Below are 17,760 nucleotides of genomic sequence, written 5' to 3' on the forward strand. Positions count from 1 at the left end.
TTCCCCGCGCCGGGGTTGGCGGAAAGTGCCGAAGGGATCCGAGTGGAGCCGAAGCGGAGAGTTGCCGGGGGGTGGGGGGAAGCCGCCGGGCCCGTCTGGTGGCTCCGCTAGGGGGCGGGCTCGGGCGCGCGGGTGCCGCCCCGCCCCGCCCCGCCCCGCCCAGGCGCAGGAGCCGGTGGCGGCGGGAGCGGGCTTGGTTCCGCGGTCCCGCGCTCCGCACCTGCTCGCCTCGGTCCGCGCGGAGGCGGCGGCCGTAACGGCCTTCTGCGCCCCCTGGGGGAGCGGGGCGGCGGCGGGAGCGGCGCGGCAGGTACCGGGCGGGGCGGTGGGAGCGGCGCGGAAGCTGGGCTGCGGCGAAAGTTGGCGCCGCCGGGGCGCCTCCCTCCTCCTCGGCCGGCAGTCGGAGTGCCCGGGCGGGCGCAGCTGGCCCCGCGGGAGAGCGGCGGCGGGGGCGTGAGCTGCTCCCGGCGGCTGGCGGGGCTGGAGCGGCGGCGAGGGGGCGAGCGAGCGGGAAGGTGAGCGGCGGTGCCGGGCTGGCTGTCAGCCTGCACCCGCCGTGCCGCGCCGGCGGGGAGCGGGCGGCTCGGGGCGCCCCGGGGCGCGGCGTTGCTCCGCTCCGCGGGGTCCGTCCCGTTTGCTGTTCTCTACCGCGCCTGGTGTTTTCAGCGGGGTGTGAGGGCGCTGGGTCCCGGCGGCTGGGCAGGGGGGGAACGGGGGAAGGTCTCGTCCCGTCCCCGCTGGCTCCGGCGCTTGCCTTTGCTGACTGTAGGGCTGGTTTGACTCTTTCCCTCATCCGACCTTTTCTTCCCCCAAATCGCTGGCGGAGCACCTCGCCGAGGAGATTTTTGGAGCCCGTCCGAGCACAGTGTGCCCTAGGCGGGCTTAGGAAGAGGAGCGCTGCGGGCCGTGCCCCTGCCCCGTGCCCCTGCCCGCACAGACAGACGGACGGTCGGCACGGGTGTGCCAAGGGGTCAGAACTCAAAAGCCCGGAGTTACTAGTCTGTGGTACTGTATCAGGAGCTTCCTCGCCTCAAAGGCTGCCGGGTCTTCGCGGTGGTTCTTTTCGGCATTTTGTGTGCCGATTTACAGCGTGGAAAGATATAGATCTCCAAAACTCAATATATATATATAAAACATATGTATAATATATATACATATACATGAAGTGTGAAAACGAGTTACCTTAGTGGTGGTGTGAAACAGATGCAACGGCAGTAAAGGATGATATTTCTTCTAATACAAAATTCCCATTCATCTTACAGCATTTCTCATTTCCTCTCTTTACTGAGATTATCTGAAGTAATTAGCCTCTCCTTCTGTTGCTCGTTGCTTTCCTTTCTTTTGAAGATACGCGGTTTTTTGTTTTGTTTTTCCCTGTTAGGATGCTTGCTTCCCTCGTGGCTGTACAGCTTGTCATACAAATTGGTACTACTCTAATGCCTACGTAATAGAAATCAGAACAAATTAGTGCTCTGATAGTATTAAATACTGGTACTGCTACTTTGATCATCCAAACCCGTCTTTTCTGTAGAAATATATTTATTACTGAAGTGCTAATTTTGCATGGTATTGCATAGAAAAATTCTTTATAAAAAGTGAATTTAGATGTGCGGAATACTTACTTAGCTTTGGAGTGGAGTTGCACTTTCACTTTTTAAAAAATTTCTCCGAAACTAATCTGTAGAAGAAACAATTAGTCTCTAGTACCTGAGTGGTTTTGGTCGTAAAGGAAACCGTTAACAAACAGGCATGTGGGGAAGAAAGGTCTGCTTAATTACCATATCTGGAAAAACTTGCTAATGAAATACAAATGCTAGATTTTTATGATGCTGAAATTCTCTGGCACTGTCTTGTGGCAGAAATGTCTTGAAAGGTTTGTGACAAATGTCTAATACATTTGTTAGTTCATATGAAAAAATGTGATATTCCACATATTTCTAAGTACACTTAGCTGATTTGAAGAACCAACCTGTGTTGATAAGATTGCTTTTGTTTCATTAACCACTCTAATATTGCTGACAGCAGGTTCTTGGAAAAACTCTTAACACTTGTCATCTCTCTCTGTGATTTAATAAGCGTGTCTTATGTGTCCATTACCACTTTTTTTCACATTCTAAGATTGGGACAGTTAGTTCATGATTTCAGGACAGAAGTTTTGGCTAATATCAGTGACATGTTGTACTTACTGTACAATACTTTTTTCCCCTGTGCCTCCAAAATAATTTCAGTACAAACTTAAGACTGTAATAATGCTATAGTTAAGTGAATTTTTTAATTTAATAGCATATCTATAATGCTCCATAATTGCTTTTTAATTTATCAATTTGTATTATAGGTAATATGCTTAATGGAGAGGATGATAATGAAAAAGCCGGTGTGGTAGTAACATCACCTTCTTGCATGTGTTCATGACTTGTCACAGTCACGTGACATCTTGTTTTCATCCACTCCAGTGGTGTAAAATAGCAACCAGTTTCTAAAGATCTTGGGTGGGTTTTATTAATAGTATTATTATAGTAGAGACAGTTGTCCTTACATTTCTAAGCTGTGACCTACTTTTTGTGCTGATGAGTAAATGATAGCTTTACGAAGACACTGAAAGAGTAACCTTACATAGGCACAACACTAGAAGTGTTGTGTAAAGAAGTCATTAATGTTAAATTCTCTAGGGTGGACTAAATGCAGGTACAGTGAGCAATTCTTCTGTCACTTTGTGTGTTCATAAATAGTATTTGTAATGATGGCATTTATACATAAGGCTATTTGTTCATTACAAATTGATCAGTTAAAAGTAAGCTGAAGCTTAATGGTGATGAGGACCATTGTTGCCAACCATATTATTTTAAATATGGTAAATGTACATTGTAAGTTTTGTAGGAACTTTGTGGTGTGTGCAATTCCATAAACTTTAAAACCATGAAGTTGAAAAATGGTTGCTTTTAGAGGCAACAGTGTGTGGTCATCTATTGAAAAGTTTGCACTGAAGTGGAAAAAGTGAGAGAACAACTTTTTTCAGTTGTTTTCCAAAAACTACAGCTTTGAGTATACTATGCAAAAAATATGTATTTTCTTTCCTCCTCATATTAGTTGGTGTTAGTTTGTAGTATTGGTTTCTCCTGTCTTATAGCTTAGCACCTATGTGTAACAGTGCAATGTATGTCTTGTTCTATGGTGTTAAGTGCATGAGGTTAGACAACAAGGGGGATATGGCACAATGTTGATGAGCTTTAGCACATCCAACTTGCAGGTGTCTGGCTTGTGGTGAGGATCCACAGCCTCTGATATTTCACCCCCTGATGGGAGCATTGGATACCTTGTGCAAGCCAACGTGGGATGGCATGCACTTGAGTAGGAAGCTACCCAAATTAGTCAACAGGTAATTCTGAACTGGGGTTGTCTCTTAAGTCCAAAAGAAAGGCAGGGTTTAGGCAATTTAGTCCAGGCTACATGGAAGTGTCAGTATCAGCCAGAAGCACTCTGCCTGCAGGGTTTTTTTGGAGTTGGATGCTTTTCATGAGCTATAATGTTTTCTTGTTATCAAGGTCTAAAAATCAGAAGGTGTGTATGGTCTTACCTTATGACAAGTATGAATTAATGAGAGGTAAACTATTCTTATGTTGGGGTGTTTACTGAGGGGAAGGAGCAGGCGCAGAAGTGGTTGGAGTAACAGATGTGCTGCAAGTTCCATCCTGACTTACCTTGAGATAATTTATTTTAATTCCCCATACCCCAAGATACCATTTCCTTCATATCAGCATGTACTGAGCCTTACTGAGTTCTTATTTCTATTATTAGCATTGTAATATGAAACTTAGTCACGTGTTCTGTATAGGACTTTTGTATTCCTTTTCTTTCTTCTTTTCATATGCCTGCACAGAAGATATTTCATGAAATGCTGGGAAATCAGATACTATAGAAAAGATTCTCCAATAGCTTGCTTTATAAAACTTTTTTGGTCTTAATTCTTCTTTCTTTTTCGCAAACTGCGTTGAAAATCTTGAAGAGCCTTTTCCCTAAGGAAAATACTGATGGTTCCTTACCTAATTCAGTTGCTTGAGCTGTGCCAAAATCACCATGATGCTAAAGCCCTGTCATACCTATCGGCTGGATGTTATGTTTTAGATTTCTAAACGTTGCACGTGAGTAATGGCAACAAGGGATTCCCATCTGCTGGTCCATGAAGATTCAAGAGAAACTTCAAAACTTCGTAGGTGCCTGGTGCACTGCTATGGTGTTGTTCATCTGGCGAGTCCCACGTGCGCTTGGCTTCCACGTTGGAGAAGTCCAAGCAAAATTTGGGCTCTGGGCATACATTTGGAATACAAATTCTCCATCTGGCACTCCTCAATAAGATGTGAGGTATTTTTAAATCAGATTACAGAAAAAAACTTGGAAGAGATACAGGCGGAAATTTATCTGCCTTTTCACCATTCTGAGCGTTCCTCTGGCTTTGGCTGACATGCTTCCACAGTTCAAGGGCCTTCTCTTCACACATGGCCTTGCTGTCTTGTCTCAGCACGTGTCTTCATCCAATAACAACACCTTTTAATAAATGCAGTTCTTCTGTTCAAGAATCCTCACTGTTGATTTAACAAGAGAGCGTATCACTGCATAAAGGATGTGGTGGATCTCTGCAGTCTGTAGGGCCCCTTAGTTTGAACCTGGCACACTATCCTCATTGCTTCTGTTTGAAATTAAGATCATTAGGACTGGGCTAATGTGATGGATTTCTGTGACTAGGTTCTCCCTGTTAAACTTCTGCAAATCTCTCTTCAGTATGAAGGTGAAAGAACAGTAGACAAGTAATGCAGTTGTACAGACAAAACAGAAAAGAAACAGTGAAGCTTTCACATGGCACAGGCATACGTTCATCTGCCATATTGGCTGTAATTTCATCAGTTCCTCTCTTGGAAGTCTAGGTTTCATACAAGCACTCACAGCAATGTATGTTGAGTGTATGAGAGAGTGTCCCAAGCTTTGAAGTATGACTAAAAGCCCTTTTGAGGAAACTTTTTTTAGAATCTGGAATTGAGGAGCTCTTCAAGCTAAGTGATCATAATCCCTTTTTTAGCAGAAGGTGTTTTGGGTTTTTTGAAAGGTGTTGCTTAGCCAAAAGTGAACCAGATACTGTTCCTTGCATCACAAAGTAGAAATACAGCCAAAGTGTAGTGTGTTGCATTCTTGCTTGTATTGACCAAGTCAGTATGTTTCAAGAGGTAATGTAGTAACCCTTGTCATAGCCATCTACTTTCTATCATCTTTATCAACAGCCAGTTAAACCTAGTGGCCTGTGCACTCTGAAGTTCTTACATAATTATAGAATAGAATCATAGAATGATTTGGGTCAGAAGGGACCTTAAAAATCATCTGGTTCCAACCCCCCTGCCATGTGCACATGTTCCCTGACGTGTTCCACTAGATCAAGTTGCTCAAAGCCCCGTCCAACCTGGCCTTGAACACTGCCAGGGAGAGGACATCCACAGCTTCTCTGGGCAACCTGCTCCAATGCCTCACCACCCTCACAGTAAAGAATTTCTTCCTTCTATCTAATCTAAATCTACCATCTTTCAGCTTAAAACTGTTACCCCTCATTCTATCCCTACACTCCCTGATAGACCGTCCTTCCAGATCTTTCCTGTAGGCCTCCTTTAAGTACTGGAAGGCCACTATAAGGTCTCCCTGAAGCCATCTATTCTCCAGGCTGAACAACCCCAACTCTCTCCTCAGCCTGTCCTCGGAGGGGAGGTGCTCCAACCCCCTATCACCTTTGTGGCTCTCCTCTGGACCTGCTCTAACAGGTCCGTGTCCTCCTCGTGTTGGAAGCCCCAGAGCTGAACACAGTGCAGGTGAGGGTTTCACAAGAGTGTAGTAGAGGGGGAAAATCACCTCCCTCAACCTGCTAGACACAATTAATTATTCTTAATACTGTACAGTATTAAGGTAGTAACTTTACCGGTCATAGGGAACTCCTGTTTTTCTTTTTCGAACTTCCCCACTAAGATTTAGTGATGTTGCTCATAGAAATTAATGAAAAATGGGAACAAAAGTCAGTCCTTAATTCCAACTTGTACATGTGTGTTATTATAGTGGATGGTAAAGTTTTACAAGGGGTTCAAGAGGTTTTTCATCCTTCAAGGTGAAAACAAAATCAATATATTTTTATGTTCTCTGCAAGAAGGAAAAAACTGGATGTATGGAAAGTGATTATAACTCTGTTTTTCTCTTGTAATATGAAACCAATTACTTTTGAGTTCACATAACCTTTCAAACAAGCTAAAAGGTTTCATTTCTGAAATGGTAAGATGGAGAATGCTAAAGTGTCCTTCACTTTTATGTTTTATTTTCTGAAAGAGAAGAAATGGTAAAATTGGTGTGAAATCATAAAATGCTTGAACCTTTGTAGCTGGCAAATGCAGTTCCACATGTTTGGTAGAAGCTTTAATTTTAGTGATTCTGACAGATGCCAGTACTACTAACCAAGGTTGGATGCCTCAACAGTATGTTTTAAATATCAAATAAAACATGCCATATGAACAAAGTAAAGCTACCTTTTCATTTTTGTATAGTAAGAAGTAGAAAGCTCCTTTTAAAGTCATTTATTATTTACACTATTAACCAGATGGGTTTTTTTTTTAACCTAAAGAAGACTTAAAAATAGCTTTGGAAAAAGAACAGTTATAAGCAGCTGAAATCAACAGTAAAGTATTTGACTACTAAGTCACTGTTTTATTTGCACTTTAAAGTACCAAACTAGTTATGATTTGACATCTTGTTCATTGATTTCCCGCTGTCCTCTCCCTCCACCCCCGGAGAGATTTTAATCTGGTGTATGTAGTGTTATGGAAAGCAAGCGGTTCACAACACTGAACTGTGATGAGTAACCATGGCTATTTCACTAGCAAGTTATGTGATATAGTTACGCTCTGTGGAATGACGCATTTTATGAATCAAAGCTGGGAGCCTGAGCTGTGACTTGTATACGCGTGGGCTTTTGAACTGTAGTGTTGTTCTTGTGTTGTTTTGCCTACAGTTGTGTGAATGTGGATCCTGTTGTTCAACAGGCAGCATCTCCCAGAGATTGACCCTGGGTATGTGGAGGTCTGGTCTCTGCCCTTTCACTGAGTTTTGGTTGTTGTTTTTTTTTTTTTTAACCTTAATATTTTTATCATAGGTATTGGATATATGTGCAGTTGGCTTCTATTTCTACATCTGTATCAGTATAAAATTATTTTCCTAATTTTTGCGATTTTCTGGGTTTTTTTCATATTGCTACATAGATGGGAAAGGACTGCACTTCTTGAACTATAATGGCACAGGTAGTGCCACAGCTTTTGGTTGTAGGCAAAGTTTGACGTATACCTGAAGTTAAGCACATTTGAGGATTTTTTGATTACTGTGGCTTCTTCAATGCTAGTGGTTTGTTTGGAAGAGGGTAACTTCTTGAATGTGTTGCTAATGTTCTAAACACATTAAAAATCTCTAGTCTGTAGATAAAGCAGGTTGTACTTTGGTCAAGTTGAAGATCACCTAACACATGCTAAAGTACAGCTTGCTTTATTTTCATGTTGTTACTTCAGAACGTGTTAGTCCATGTTTACTATGGGAAAGAAAGGCATCTTTGAGCAATGTAGTGAGCACAAATTGTTGTGACTGGCTTTCAGTGGTGATTATAGGATAGGACAGTTCCTAGTTTTTGCACATACTGCTAGCCATATATATTATATTAAAGATTTATTGAAGCACCTTGGACAATCGTTTAAAATTTTTTGGCTGTCGTCCTGGCCTACAGTGTGGATTAACTCCATAGTTATGGTATAGTTCAAACTTTTATTGTGTCCCAGCCTTCTTATTTCTGGGCCAGTGTGTCAATATATTTCGTTAATTATCAGAAGGCTTTAAGGAAATAAAATTTTTGAACTTTGATAGTTTACTCTTTCACATGGTGATCTCTAGACTACTGTTGTTTGATTAAGATTTCCACCCTTGCGTATGCCTATCTCAATTTTAATTCTGAATTTTCTCAATTCACTCATAAATTGATGCAATTAGTTATTACAATTGTCCTCCTGTTAATTTGGTTGATACAGTAAGCCCAGTTGCGTCTGTTGGTCTCTGTTCTGTCCATTGCCACCTTCAACTATGACTTTCTCAGGTGCCTGGTAAAAATAGTGTCATAATTTTTGCTTGATGGAAACTCATTGGTGAACTTTAGTTTGGGTAGAGCATAAACCATTCTCAAAATCATCTTGTACATTATTCAGGATTAGTCTGAAAAGGGATCGTGTCTTTAGGGAATCTTTTTACAGTGAGATCTCACTGTATTAAGGATCATAAAGCCTTTTCCCTTCAAAACATGTTTCTGTAAATATAATATGTTTTCCGTGACATCTGCAAAAGTTGCTAAGAATTTAGTCATGTGTGAGTTTGAATACCTAGTTAAAAACTTAAATTTGCCCTGTATTTAAGGAAATAATTTGTAAAAAGCAGTAGGAAACAATACAGTTTAGGCTGTCCAGGTATGCAGCAGTTGATGGCTGGCTGTTACAATGTTGAAAGCCAGTGATATAATTAGAAATATTTTTTTACAATTTATAATTGTGGGGAAAAATTGGGGGTGGGTGGGTGTGGAAATCAATATTTTCCATTTTACTCCAAAAGTAATAAACAATTTGAAGTGTCACCGAGAAAATTCAAGTTTGTAAATAATCAGGCAACTCTTCCATCTGTGAAAATACTTGTGATAGTGTTCTTCATGTATATTAACAGTAGCTTTTAATGCTGCACACAAGTATGTTTTTTTTTTTTATATTTGCAGCCATGATGGAGGTGTTTTTATTAAAAAACAAAAAATCTTTGGCAACTGATTCTTCTTGCTTTCAGATTTGTTTGACTTTAGCAACAGTTATTCTTTGAAGTAGTTGCCAGAAAGTTTCATAAGCTGAGGGAAAGTCTGTGGGACTGCACCAGTCAGGGCATACTACTGATGTGGCAAGAGACCAAAAATCCCTGACAGATTTCAGAACTTCCCAGCAATAGTCTTGTAAAGCAGCTGTCTTAATTGTAGCTTTCCGTTCATTAAATTCAGTGGATTTTAAGTTTATTCTCCGGCTTTGGTTATGTATGTTTCCTATTCATATTGAAAATGCACACCTGGAGAAAACGATATCTATCTGAAGGAAGCTGGTGATTTGGCACCTGGGAGCTGATAAGGCTCCAGGATTAAGGGGAACACAGTGTTTTTTTGGTAACTAGGAAGTGATTCAGTGTTTAATAATGAGAGAGGCTGTGGGATTTTTTTGGTCTTACGCTTTTTCTGAGCAGATACGATTTTATTTTTCAGATCGTTAAACTTTTCATTCTGTCCTGTTATGTGGTACCTTTGACCAAAGGTGCCAAATAACTGTTAGGTCATGTGAGCATGCAGTTACTAGTCAATTAAGAGGCACTAACTGACTACATAATTCTGCTTCTAGCCAGTGCACTGTGTACATCTGGTAGTATCTCCCTGGAATGAATAGGGAGCTTCATGCTTTTGTTGTAGCTGAATGCATACATAGGCTTGCAATATTGTGTTTAATCAATGCATGAAACAAATACCTATCTACCAGCCTAAGAGACAACTTTTATTAATAGCATGTGCTTTTCTGGTACATAGTTATACAATAATTCACCACCACGTTGACACACACCCTCCTGCCCCCAACTGGCTAATTGCAAATATGCAGTTGCATTCGGTGTAGGACATTTGACATCTTGTTATAATGAAACTGTCTATGTGTTGTGATATTACCCTTTTGACACAAGCTTCACGTGTTTGGTAAATGCCTAAGCACAAATACAGTGCTTTGCATACTTCCCCCCCCCCCCCCCCCCCTTCCTTAGAGATTTAATTCCTTATCAGTATATTACATAACATGAAGATGAATTTACACACTTTATTTTTTAACTCCTTAGGTAAAGATGGGAGGCTCTTCATTTTTCCTTTCTTATCCAAGTGTTTCACTGAGCATTCTAGGAAGAAGTTTGTTTCCTCTTTTGAAGGGTTACTTGTTTTGTTACTTGAGTATAGAGCAAAATGTCTGGAAGCCCTGCAACAGGTTTTCCTGGCCTAGCTGCTGAAAACACATTTCTACGTGTCTCACTGGGGATTTTATTTTTTTGTTTGTTTTGTTTTTCTTAAATTCTTTCCCTTTGATGTGATGGAAGTACCACACTTTGTTCTGTAATGTAAAATTAGTTATTTCATATCAATATGAACAGAACACAATTAGAGTTGTTTAAAATCTGTGGTAAATTGGTAAACCCTGATTATTACATGTTAATTTATATTGAGCTGAGTATATTGCCTTGAGATCCTGTGATAGTGGTACCTTTGGTTTTACATTATGTTGCTTACATCTCTTTAGAAACCAAGTATAGTTAGATGTCTGACTTGTGAGCTTTTGAAGGTTTTGTGGTAATCAGACAGCATGTTTCAGTGGAATATAAAGCTGGGTATATTTAGAATAGACCTAGTAATAAAGGCAATTTATTACTAGAATAACTTGCTGTTATTTGTGTTGAATTCTAGATTCTGAAAACATGATATAAAAAATAGTTCTTAAAAAAATCTTCTTGAAGCAAAATGATTGTAGAGTAATTGTGATCTTTTTATATAGGAAACCAAGCTTAGTTATAATGTGCTACCCATTTTCCTTAGATTGTGAAGAATGATTCTGACCCTTTATTAAAAGGAGTTTTGATGGATAACATACTTTTCCAGTAGCATCTGCTGAGATTAATGAATTGAACTGTGGTTTTTACAAGTGAGCCTCTAGGATCTGATGTACTGGAGTCTAAAGTTAGCTCTGTCATTGGTTACTCTCAAGAGCGAGATTTTTGTTACTATTATCAGTTACAAACTCTGTTACTTGTTAACTAGTTATGCTATGTTTGACTGACTTGGAGTAGTGTCATGTTGTGTGCTAGGGTCACCTGTGTTTGTTTTGTTTTTTTTCTAAATAGCCAGGAAGTAAATCTTTCCCAGTATAAGAGAACTGGTTTAAAATTTCTCTTTTGGGTGTCAAAGCAAGCAGCCAAAGGCAAATACAATCTGTGTTAAGCTAGTATGAAGAAAATAAATCTGCATGTTGTTTAGTCTACCAAGTGCTCAACACTGTAGCTTTTTTATCACCTCATTTACTAAGCACGAAAGTACCTTTTTTTTGGTCCCATTTTTCCCTCTACCTCATATTCCCCAAGCATTTGTAAACAGAACAATTAACTTAAACATCAAACTTAGTTTAATCCATTCCACTACTTAATGAAGTAAAATTACTTTGAAGCCCAAGATAACGTGCTTATCCTTATAACTTTCTTTGCAAAAGCAGATTGTATGCCAAATGCCATAGAAGCTCTGAAGAAAGTGTTCCCGTAGGTGTCACCTCAGTTGTGTGTATGGTCACAGCACTGACCCAGTGCTATGCGTATTGATGGTCCTCAGCTGCCAAATGCGTGTACCCAGAGTTGTGTAATGGCTTTCTTGTTAGAGATGGCTCGCATGGTTCATTGAAGCTTGTTTGCTTTTCTTTCTGGCAGTGAGGAGAAAAACTGGCTTTACAACTATTTGTTGTATGTTATAAGGCAAAGTTGAACTCTTAACAGGGGTAATAAAAAAAGCCTGTTTTGCTGGATTGATTAGATGGCAGCTTCAAGGAGATCAGCGAATATGCCTCTTGCCAGCAGATAAAGTGAGACAGCATGACAATCCTGGCTTTATTAGTGTCCTTTCTTTGCATCCGTTGAGATCCCTTTTGGCAGTTGATGTGTGATGAGTAAACAAGGTGAAAGTTTCTGTTTCTTCAGTACTTCTAACTTTGATTCTCTGTCAGGTGATTTAAAATAGCATTGGATCAAATCAACGTTCAGTTCCCAAGTCTGTTTTGCTGTCTGAAGAGAATACTGGTTGTCCATCCCTACTCCAGTACTGTCTGACTGTTGGTTAGTTTCAATACGTTTTATTAAAAAAAAAAATAAAATTGAGATGTCTTAAAGATGTTAAACTGTGAACTATATAGAAAGGTTAGTGCCTGCTCGAAGGACAGGGCTTCAGTGTGAGGTGCATATATTCAGGTACATATACTGCTTTGCCCACAGGGTAATGAGTGAGCAGGTGCTTGACTTTGTTTGGATCAACCACTATCTTCGTTGCCTCACTACATATCCTCTAATGGCTGGGCAAGACACGAGAAGGACCGGCAGGAGGGAAGCATGTGTGGGACTTGAAGGCTTGGAGTCTGGGAGCAGAAGAGAGGAATAGCTCAGGCTTGGAGAAGTGCAGCTTGGGATTCTAAGAGATGAGAGTAGTAGTACATACGTAATCAGAGGCATCCTGACATGCCTGTGCAACTCAGTAGGACAGTGACAGTGCCAGAGGTAGCCACCAAACAGATTACTGCTATATTACCAAAATATTAAATAATAAATAACGTGGGCAGTGACATATATTATTGAACTGTAGTTACTTGAAATAAATATTCTACAGACATTAACTTCTAATGCCCGTCCGTTCCTGCTGCATTGCTAGTGTTAAGACATGACAGTTGTCCAGTGTTGGATAATTTCTGTGATGAGGAGATTTCAGTCTTCGCTTCATAGTTAGACTACATTATCGGACAATGTGAGACATTAGGTGGTTAGTGTGTTGAAATTTGAGGATGAAATAGTTAGTGTACTAAACTACCTGTTATTCTTCTTTTATTTGGAGGGGTTTTGTGGTTTTTGTTGGTGGTTTGTTGTTTTTGTTTTTGTTTAAATTGGATGACTGGATATAAGGGGGGAAAAAAAATCTTTACCTTGAGAACTATTAAAGACTGGAATGTGTTGCCTAGACAAGTGGTAGAGTTTTCTTTGCTGGAAATATTTAAGGTTTGGCCTGATGGGATTTGGAAAATCTGTGTTAAAGCCCTGCTTTGAAGACAGTTAGACCAAATGATCTCCAGAGATCCCTTCCAACTTAGATTCTTCTATGATTATGTGATCTAGGTTATACATAGCCATATTTTTCTAAAATATTGGTGGTAGCTTAATGAAAATAACATTTAACATCTTGTTAAAATAATGGTGGGTTTTTTCTTCTGAAAATAAATGTGGGAAATAACTTAGTCCACCAATGCAAAACTTTACCATCAAACAATGATACCCTTTTTAAGCGAGTTGACACTGTTGTTCTATATTAGAGAAACACCTATAATCCCAATACTTAGTTATTTTTATTTATATGAGAGCAGAGTCTAAAATGAGGAAAGAGCTCTCAGTCAGGTTGCCTTCTATAGGATTTTGATGCACACCATGCTGCTAGAATAGTGTTCAAAAAACAAGTTTCAGATATAATCAGAAAGTGTTTGACTAGTAGTACCAAATACTTTTTTTGGCTTTATTATCGGTTATATGTAAATGATGAATGCATGAATGAAGAAGATTTTATGACTGTGTATGTGTATACATATATACATAGACACATAATATATATATTATATATTTGTTGCAGAACAAATTGAGCATGTTAAGACAAACTTATAAATAGTGGAAATATATATTTCAAGACACTTTGAGGTAGACAAATCCAGTTTGGTGGGGTTTTTTTGTTTTGTTTTGTTTTTTTTCAAGTTGGCCAACTGTAGTGGTTAGGCTTCCTGCAGCAAGTCTTTTTGGTTTTGTCCAGCAAAAGTCGATGTACTCTTTGACGTTACCTGTAGCAGCATGCCAACTAGCCTTTCAGATTTTTCCAATAAAATTCTGCTGTGTACTGGCTCAGGAAATAATCCTAAAAATCTGTGTTAGCATGGTGGTGTCTGCGTCTATAATATGTGAAATGTGTACAGTGCAGCAGAAAACCTAAATGTTTAGATGTGACTTTCAGAATGGAACTTATCTCTTACTGGAGATAACAAAGTCCTGTAAGCTATTACATGGGAAACTATACTTAAATATTCAAAAGCTTTGTGTGTTAACCTGTGACTGACTTGCATGTAAAATTAAGTGTAGGGACTGCTTGGCTTAGTTATGGTTTGGGTTGAGTTTAGCAACTTTTGGATACAGTTTCAAATGCTTAACTCTGCAAAGTCACCTACATAAATATGAATATACTTTATAAACCTGTCTTATGACTCCTTCTCCCTTACCTCTGAATTTGGCTGCTGCTCTCATGCCCTTTTTTTTTTCCTTAAAGGGAAACCATGAGAGTTGTCTCAGCTAATAAAAGCATTTCAGCAGGGAAAAACAGTTTCAAGGTCAGCATTTCTCTTAAGTAAAAACTTTATATTTTTTACCTCCTGTGTTGTTGCTGTTGATTTATTTTTCTTTTATTGTTTGATATCTTCATTTTTCTTTGCATTTATATCAACCATACTTTTTTTTTTCCCCTGGCACCTAACGACATTAGGACCTGTTCTTGAATTGGGGAGCAAGGTGTTTCCATTGTGCTTCCCTTGCGAGATGAGATGATCAGTGTAGCTGTTTCTTACTCTTCCCTGACTCCTTAGCATAATTAAAGCCATCACAGACTGTCTTCAAACAGATAGCAGCGTTTCAGACACTGGTATGCTGTCACCTTTCTGTATTGATAGCTAGATATGTAATTAATTATTGTTTGCACAATTACAAATATAATCATGTAGGTGACAACCTTCCCTTGGTGGGGCAGGGAAGGAAGGAGATCCTCAGATGGACTAGCCCTAAAATAAAGAAGTTCGTGGTTTTAAATGCCTATACTGGCAGTGAGTCCATTTTCTCCAGGCAGGCGGCCCACAGGGTTTGCTGGGGGTTTGTTCTGGGTGACGAGGCAGTGAACCTCCGGCATCAGTGCAGAGCAGAGTGGGTGCTCTGGAACCACCATCTCTTGGCATTGTTTGTGAACCTGCTTCTCATGCCCTGGAGGGGAGTTATGGCCGCGTGGTTAATGAGTTGCTTGAACCTCCACATTGGGCTTTAGCAGCAGCAGTGCGGTGCAGTCTGATAGCATCCGACTGCTGCTGCAGCATGGGTAGGGGTGCGCTGGGGTTCAGGGCCCTGGAACTGCTCTCTTGGGGTGGGTGGGTGCAGGGGCAGCATGGCCGGGACCCGCTTCCAAACTCAGTTTGAGAGCCCAATTTGTGGTCCAGTTTGGAGGATTGCATGTCTGGAAACCAGAGGAAAGTGGCCGTCTGAAACCTGCATTTTGGATTTTTGAGAAGCGTGCTTTTTACCCAGAAAAAGAGGCAGGTTTTGGGGGTTTCTTGGGGTTTTTTTTAAGCTCCTAAGTAATACTTCAAATGAAGTCTTAGTTGTCTGTAAAAAACCAAAAAAAATTTTTATGTTTTCTTCCTTTATTTTCCCTTATTTCAGCTTTCACTATTATTGAAAAAGATACATGACTCCTTTCCTCAAATATTTTTAATCCTTTCTTTGCTGCATTTGTAATGAGAGTTAGTTATATTTTGATACTGAATTTCTTAGACTAGGTAACAGTAGAGTTGACAAAGAGGGGACTGGATTAAAGTTAGTAGTTGTTGGACTCACAAATTTAGGAAAAGGTGCTACAGCCTCATAAAGACTTAACTTCATCTGTTTTGGTGTCTTGCTCCCCTTTGCCTTCCAAATGGTTAAGTAATCAAAACAGTTAATATTGTTTGTCTTATGGAGCAAATTACAGTACAATTCCTCTAATTCAACCTACTCAAGTAAGAATGCAGATAGTCCACATCTATCTACACATTTCTTTCTTACAAGCTTAGTACACTACAGTTACTAGTTTAGTTTTGTACATCTTTGAAAATATTGGCATTTTTTTCCTTAATAGTTTAATATTGGTCATTGAGTATAAAGTTCCTGGAGGTAGGAAGAAGTGAGTTTGCTAAAATGTTGTATAATGAAATATGGTTGGAAGCATGGGGTGGAAGAAATTAATTAGTACAGTCTATGATGATGGTTTTAATAATGCTGCTGGATAGAGTTGTCATCTTTGTTCTAAGGTTTTCATTTCCTTCCCTTCTCTTTCTGGGGATGGTAATAGGGCAGAGCTGAGGAACTGGTCTGGAAGCATTAGAAGTGAATGCTGGCAAAATCAGCAGGTCAAACTATCTGTTTGGAAAACAAGAATTAAGATTTGTATTTAAGTGTAGTAGCGCATGTCTGGCACAGAAGGTAATGTGCATGTGTGGTCACTGTTAGCTGTCTGTACACTGTGTATCTGAGCAATGTTGGAGAAAAAGATGACAAATTCAGCAGTAAGAGAATGCCAGATAGTTGAATGAGATGCATCTGACTCCTTACCCAACTGTGCAGATAACACTGAGATTTGACTAGAACTAAAAAGCAGTGCTGTCAATGAAATATTTTGGGCTCAGCATAAAATTGTACTAGCTAATATTTATGAAGGGAAACCCACAAAAGATGCAGAAACTTCAAACGGCATTTAAAAATCCAAACAAACCCCAAACGCCACCCCAAACCCCCATCTTGTATTGCACAGTAATTGATGGTCTAAACCTCCCACTCCTTGTTTTTCAATGGTGCTAGTAGGAATTTGTGCAAATAAGAACATCAGCCATTCTAATTTTTTTTTTTTCCCGTCTCTGATCTAGTTCCTGAGGAATAAATTTTATTCATTATTTTAAAGATGCCAGATAACTCTCCTCCACTATCTTACCTAATTTCTTCTTCCTTCTCTCTTCATTGCTGTCATACTCTTGTTACTGTTTGCTTTGTTCAAACCCATGGCATATGCTTTTTTTCATACAGTACTTACTTTCATGCCTGATTATTCTACTTGAAACCCTCGATACTCTTCAGAGCATGCACTAATCATTGATTCAGTTAGCCTTATCAGTTCTGATTTATTTTTTCATTTGAATGTTATCTGACAATGTTTTGAAATGTATGGAAAGGGGAGCCCTCTCTTCATGAGTGCAGTAAGATGTAAACTAGGTGGTGTTCCCTCTGGTTTTTTTTCCTCAAGGTTTTGAACTGCTTCCTAGCCAGAGCTTTCCTATGAAGTTCTTTTAACTTTCCCTTTCAAGCATGCTGCTGTACTTCTCTTTGGCTGTTTTGCGTTTGCTGGCTCGGGGTAGGCAGCCAGTCTGTCATTGCATTCAGTCCCCAACAAAACTGTTCTACTGCTTATTGTGTCTAGTCTTGCAAATTGACTTTTCTTTGAAAGGATTCCTGTTGCTTCAAAAGGGTGACCGTACACTACTGCATGAATTTACCCTGGTTTAAGGTTAGATACCTTGCTTATCAATTTCAATGAAGTTTTAGCTAGATTTGGCAGTTAATTCCCATTACATGCTTAAGTTGAATCCCCACCCCATTTTTTGCAAGGGACAAACTTGCTTAGGTGAAATTCTACATGTTATTAATAGTAGGAAAGTGTATGTGGCATAGGCTAGAATTTGTACTTTGATTCCAAAGATCAGGTGGGGGTTGAGTGCATTCAGCATGTGTAAATATTGATGTCGCATTCAGAAAGCTTTTGTGGTCAAGCAGACCACTTACCTGGTCATGACAAGGTACATTTTGCACTAGAAAAGCAATTAAGATTGAATAAACTAAGCTGAGTATTTTTATACAGGTGCAATTTAGGGTAGGCAGTCTGGAGTAGGGGTCATTACCTTTGTTACTGATCACAGCATAAGCTTAAATATTAGAAATCTATTTAAAGGTTTAGCTAATAGTTTTCAAAATCAAGTTGTTAATCTACTTTATTCAGTTACTGAGGTAACATAAGCTTGACAACATTGTTTG

The 17,760-nt window shown here is 39.8% G+C and overlaps 1 protein-coding gene across 1 annotated transcript in view; it reads left to right on the top strand.

The window, feature by feature from the left end:
* Nucleotides 1–215: 215 nt before the first annotated feature.
* PTPN3 (protein tyrosine phosphatase non-receptor type 3) overlaps nucleotides 216–17,760 on the top strand; it is a 129,642-nt gene continuing 112,097 nt past the window's right edge. Inside the window, exon 1 of the mRNA XM_074897808.1 lies at nucleotides 216–310. The gene's annotated coding sequence lies outside the window, so the exon portion shown is untranslated. The remainder of the gene's footprint in view (nucleotides 311–17,760) is intronic.

This window comes from Athene noctua, chromosome 2, assembly GCF_965140245.1.
Source record: "Athene noctua chromosome 2, bAthNoc1.hap1.1, whole genome shotgun sequence".
In the NCBI taxonomy this organism is placed as follows: Eukaryota; Metazoa; Chordata; class Aves; order Strigiformes; family Strigidae; genus Athene; species Athene noctua.